The 6,518-nt window shown below is 37.2% G+C and overlaps 1 pseudogene; it reads left to right on the plus strand.

The window, feature by feature from the left end:
• The first annotated feature begins 3,373 nt into the window (after positions 1-3,373).
• LOC129502914 (28S ribosomal protein S10, mitochondrial-like) lies at positions 3,374-4,040 on the plus strand (annotated as a pseudogene).
• Positions 4,041-6,518: the final 2,478 nt, after the last annotated feature.

Below are 6,518 nucleotides of genomic sequence, written 5' to 3' on the forward strand. Positions count from 1 at the left end.
ATTGATTTCTTCTAGACTGAGGTGATGTTGATGCTGCTGATATATGTACGATACTTAGAGAACTTATCTAGAAAACAGAAGCGAGTCCATCTGGTGATGGGGAAGTAGGAGGTAACTGTCTAAAGAGAATAATAGAATGCATTTTAAAAGATGAGATTCCTTAGTTTCTTGATGACAATAAGGAAGACAGAATCTGGTGGGGGTGGGGGCAGCATTTGAAGGACAGAGGATCCTGTGTAATAAAGAATTTGGCTAGTCTTTGGGTCTGGTTCCTGGAGGAGGCCTAAATCCTTGCAATTTCCAGAGAGATGAGTGTCTTATTCATGGTGGCCCTGCTAGTTGATGCCAATGAAGTTGACATACAGTGTGTCCCTAAGTGGTTTTCGCTAAGATAACTTGGGATGGGGCTTGGCCATGCTAGAAACGCCAACCATGTGATTGGAGGGTTGGGACTCTGAACTTCATGACGTTAGCCTGACCTGTGGAAATTCAACCTAGCAGCCAAAGATTTAATCAATCTTACCTATGCAATAAAGCTCCAATAAAAATTCTGGATCCTGAAGTACAGGTGACTGTGTAGTTGGCAATATTTTGTCTTGTCACACATGGATCTGGGAGGAAAGTGACATGTTCTGACTCTTCACTCCATGGTGAAGAGACCTTGGAACATGTGTATTTTAAAAATATCCCTGATCTTGGTTTGTATATCTCTTCTTTTGGCTCATTCTGATTTATGCCTTTTTTGCTATATAAAACTATACTAATCAGTATCACACTTCCCTGAATTCTAGGAGTTGTTCTAGTATTTAAAATCCTGAAGGGGTAGTGGAAACCCCCCTATGTTATAGCCAGCTGGTCAAAAGTAAAGGTGGCCTAGGGACCTGGAACTTGTGGCTGGTATCTAAACTAAGGGCAGTATGGAGGATTGTGCCATTAACTTGAGAAGTTTGGCTCAGCTTTGGGGAGCTCCTTCAGAAATCCATTGCAGAAGAATAGTGGTCAGTAAAGGAAACTGAGCTAGAACAGCCACTGAGGCAGGAGATGGACTGTGAGAAGAAAGATATAGAAAAAGGCAGGAGAACCTACCAGAAAGGTGACTGTGCACCAGGCTTTCTATAACCGCTCTAAGAAGGCTGGTGATGAGCATGGGATGCTGATGATGGCAGAAAGTGGCATGTGATTTGTAAAATTGCATAAAGTGTATGTGTAGGCTACTAACTCTTTAAAAACATGACTGTGATCAAAATTATCATTTGCTCCAATGATGTCAATAAACTCAACCCTCACATTGTTGGTGTAAGACTTTCTTTGTAAATGAGTGCAATAACCAAAAGGAGATTTCTATAATATTTTATTCCTAGGAGACCTACATTTTTTTTTCTAGGAGACCTACATTTCCTTAACACTGACGATGAAGGACAGCAGAAGATTGTAGGGGAACAAGAAAATGAAATTTGATTCCAACTCTATCATTTGGTAGATGAATATTAAGTCTATAGTTCAGTTTCTTGGCCAAGTTTTTCACTTTTGTGTAGAGAAAAGCATTGGGATATGTATTACTGAATTTTTTGGTCCAGATGAAACTTGAGAGAAGCGTTCATTATTTGGTTTGTTATTCAGAAGCTCAACCAACATTTGGGATTTTGTAGTTTTTTTTTAATTCAAAAATTAATACTCAAAACTTCAAAGAAATTTTGTGTGTTATTTCTGTGTATATCAGAAAATCTTGCTCTAACAGTATGTGATCTGGAAAGGAAATACTTTGATGACTCTTGGTCCTTACATCTGTAATTCCTCTTCATCCGCATTGAACTCTGTACCAATTGATATTCATTCAGTTCATGATGTTGTTTGGCAGTCCACGAATTTTATATTTTTAAACACTTGGCTTTTTGGTAAGAAGTGAGATGTTATCGATGCCTGGGTGGCTCAGCAGTTGAGCATCTGCCTTCGGCTCAGAGCATGATCCTGGAGTCCCGGGATCAAGTCCCATATCGGGCTCTCTGCATGGAGCTGACTTCTCCCTCTGTCTCTGCCTCTCGCTCTTTCTCTCTCTCATGAATAAATAAGTAAAATCTTTTTTAAAAAAAGAAGTGAGATGTTAGGACCTCATATGGTGTCATACCTTTCTACAACAGAAAAACTATTAGATGATACATATGTAACTTAAAGACAGAGTTCTAGGCCCTTTAATTTGCTCAACATCTTTGAGTAGAAGTTTCAAGATTATTTATGATAGAGGGAAAGTACTTGTCACCATCAGTATGATTAAGTGATGAAATCTGAGGGGAAAATTCAGTTTTGATTATTCTCAAAATAGATTTTGAAATAACAAAAAAGAATCTATTTTTATACATTGTTCTTCAATCAATCCTCTTTATCTATACTTAGACTTCTTAATCTGAGATGTAGTTTTCTATAAAAAGAATCAATATGCAAAGCATTGGATCTTATTAATAAAAATATATATCCATCAGAAACCATATTTTAGCATATGCAAGGCAGTATGGCATTACTGAAGAAGTTTCTGTTTAGTGAGAGAATACTGACAATACATTATAATTTTTAAATGATACATAAACTTGATTATCAACTCAAGAATTGTTAGAATTAACTACAAAGTATATGTACACATTTGAGTTATTTAGTAATATTGTCTGATTACCTCTGCTAAATTGTAGCAATTCACATCTCCATCTTTCTTGAATAAAGAGTATCCTTACTCATTCTAGTATCTGTGTACATAAATATACATAGGCATGGATGTCAACTAATATAACGCATTGAAAATGACATCTGGTATTCTAATTATTTGGGTTAAAATGTGTTTCCCTTGTGTTTTTTTCATAACTGTTTTTCTATGCTTTGGTTTACCTGTTGGATCAGAGTAACATATAAAAATTGACATTAAAAAATATTCTTCCCATCAAACCCATGAGGAACACAATTTAACTTTTACATCACAGCATATTTGGTTCTAGAGAAATTGAGAATTAGTTTTCAAAGTTGATCTAAGGTTGTCTGGCTGGCTCAGTTGGTAGATTGTGCAAGTCTTGATTTCAGGGTCATGAGTTTAAGCCCCATATTGGGTGTATAGATGACTTAAAAAAATAACAGTACTTTTATTTAAAAAAAATTATTGGAGTGCCTGGGGATGCAGCCAATTAAGTGTCTGTCTCTTGGTTTTGGCTCAGATTATGATCTCAGAGTCCTGAGATCAAGCCCTGCCTTAGGCTCTGCACTTGGCACAGAATCTGCTTGTTCCTCTCCCTGTGCTCCTACCCCTGCAATCTCTCTTGTTCTCTCTTATCCTCTCTTGCTCTCTTGAATAAATAAAATAAAATAAAAATTTAGTAGAGTGCGAGACGGCAAGATGTGCCGGCGTCTGTGGCAGGGTTCAAGGAATTTTTCTATAAATAGTTCTAAGAGCAGTACAGCCAGAAATGGTGGCTTTCTCCTCAGTACCAGCATGAAATGGGTACAGTTTTCAAGCCTACATGTTGATATTCCCAAGGATTTGACTAAGCCTACGATAACCATTTCTGATGAACCAGATACATGATATAAGCGCCTGTCAGTTTTAGTAAAAGGCCTGATAAGGCTGTATTGGACAGTTATGAATATTTTGCCGTGCTTGCTGCAAAAGAACTTGGTATCTCTATTAAAGTACACGAACCTCCAAGGAAAATAGAACGATTTACTCTTCTCAAATCAGTGCATATTTTCAAGAAGCACAGAGTTCAGTATGAAATGAGAACACTTTACAGATGTTTAGAGTCAGAACATCTAACTGGGAGTACAGCAGATGTCTATTTGGAATATATTCAGCGAAACTTACCTGAAGGAGTTGCCATGGAAGTGACAAAGACAAAATTAGAACCATTACCAGAACACATCAAGGAGCCAGTCTGGGAAATGGTACCAGAAGAAAAAGCAGAAGGCAAGTCCTAACGTCTCAGCGAGTCCACTGGTGCTGGCATTTGACCCGAGGGTGGGTCGGACATGTATGTTGAGATAGAAAGGCTTCCAGTTGGGATGACTGTGAGTCTACCTGACTGCTCTGTTGAGCCCACATGAGCCTACCACATGCCCAGATCAGCTCAAAGCAAGGGGTGGAACTTTAATGACACACTGGACTATAGTGAAAAACCACTGTACCTATTCTATACACACCATCATTTCAGGTCTGATTTTAACAGATGTGAGCAAAACACTTTGACTACCATCTGTAAAAAGAACCGAGTCTATATTTTGTTATTCTGTTATTGGTCAATTATTAGTTTGCACTGATTTTAATTTGTATCATTTCATTCATCTGAACGTGAATGTTTGAAATACTCCTTATGCACGTTTTTTCTTTTGAGGTACCTGGAAGGAACCTTCGGTTATTTTGGTTCATTTAACACTGAACAGTTAAAGTTCCTCATATTTACCTCAGTGCAAGCTGGGAAATGCTAGTTGGGGGATGGTAACCTCCAATTTTACCTCATTTAAGCATGACGTTCTTCAAAACTAATACACTGTGCAGCAGATCATGCACGTTTGCGGCATGCACTGAACTCCTTGTTGCCCAAACCCTTACTTACCAGGTTGCCTAGAAGGATCACTGTTAAGGAATTTGAGCTCTCGAGAAATTACTGTATCACCTTTTATATCCTGTGATTCATTCATTCAGGAAGCCTTTCTTTTGTTCTGTAACCAGCACTGCAGAAAATACCAAACATTGAATGGAAATAATGGCTTTTGAAAACTGTGCAGGGCACAGATAAATATTTTTCCTTATTAAGGCCTCTTTCTTTTGGTAAATAGCATTCTTTTTGTTTGGAGATGGCTACTTTTCCATGAAATTAAATCAGAGTGAAGGCCCCAAAAGAGGCAAGGCAGCAGTGTGCTGAAACTGCCAGTGCATCAACCGCCAGGGAGCGATTCATTTCCTTTTTACAGCACAATCGTATCCATGTCTTTTGCGGTTTCTTCATCTGTGGGGTAGTTACGCCTTCTCAGTTTTTCCCCCCATAAACCGGAGCCGGAGTTCCGGTTCTCTTTTCCCTGACCTACTATCAGGTATCAGTGTTTTGAATGCATACTGCTTGTGCATCCGACTTACAGTACTGTCATTAACAAGAAAAGAGTTACAGCCTTGTGCCCCATGACCTCATTCAGTTCATTCACAAATGCCTAAAGCACACTTATTACAGGTATAAGCCTCGGGATTAATAACTAGTCAATAAAACAAGAGCAATATAATGGAACTATATCTAGCAAAGCGGCCATCAGTGACCGTTTTTACTTTAAAAGAAATAATTCCTTAAATACAGATCTACATCTAAGCTTTTTTTCTTTACAAACAATATTAATCACCATATCATAAGATGATTTGTGCAAACTTGCCTCCATTGACTCTCCATGTGAGCTCTTTTAAAGGGGCATCTACTTTGAGCTGTTTTCACATTAAACCAGATTACTTAGCACTACATGTTAAAATTTTGTTTTAAGGTAAATGTACAAATAAACTACATTCACAACAGCAACAACAACAAATTAGTAGAGTTACATGGAATAGTATGTAAAAAAACTTGCTAGTTAATAGAATAATTGCTAAGTAAATATTAAGAACACTTCTGAATTAGAAGAAAAATCTACTGAAATAGCCTTGGGAAACATATTCATTGAACTAATCTCATTTTTTGGCTCCTGAAATATTCCTGTTTTGAGTACATGGCAATATGTGGACAAATTGCAGCCATGGAGAATTAGCCTTATTGTTTATGATAACTTTGAATTAAAAAAAAAAAACTAAATCAACAAGGTAAAAGACAAGTATCATTTGTATCTGAAAAAAAATGCCTTAAAATGATAAACTGAAAGTCCTATATTTAGAATAAAAAAGTCCTTGAAAGGGGGAAAAAATCCTAGGAAACATCTAATTTGCCACTATTCCCTGGAACATTTATTTGATATTTTGAATTAGTAGTAAGTATCCAGAAATATTTCATTTTCCATTAAATCACATTTTCCTTCTGATCATGGAAAGCACTAAATAGCATCCCTATATTCTGATTACATATTCAGTCTGCTGATTTAAGAATCAGAGTATTTATAAAAATATCTTTCCTTGGCATTTTTTCACTGGAGCTTATTATTCTCTCCTCCATTTCTTTCTTTTTACATATTTTTGTCCTTGGCCTCGCTTTCTGGCAGTCTCCTTTTTCTTGCTTTGCCTTCTTTTGCCTCATACAGAGGGTGAGATCATAATTCTCCTGGAGCAAATTGTTAATGGTATTTAGATGTGGGCTTTGGACAGAAACAGGCTGAAAAGTCTACCACATGGTGATAGTGAAGAGACATACAACATGCTTTATTTTCCATGACGAGTGTTTTGTTGTTCTATTTTTGTCATTTCATTGATCTATGATGATAAATGGGGTAATTGTGCTAAAATTACCACTCTATGCAAGCACCCTATATTCAACTCCCCACTCACCTCTCTCATCAGTGGCTTTTTTCCACCACTCATG

This window comes from Nyctereutes procyonoides, unplaced genomic scaffold (assembly GCF_905146905.1).
Source record: "Nyctereutes procyonoides isolate TBG_1078 unplaced genomic scaffold, NYPRO_anot_genome, whole genome shotgun sequence".
NCBI classification, from domain to species: domain Eukaryota; kingdom Metazoa; phylum Chordata; class Mammalia; order Carnivora; family Canidae; genus Nyctereutes; species Nyctereutes procyonoides.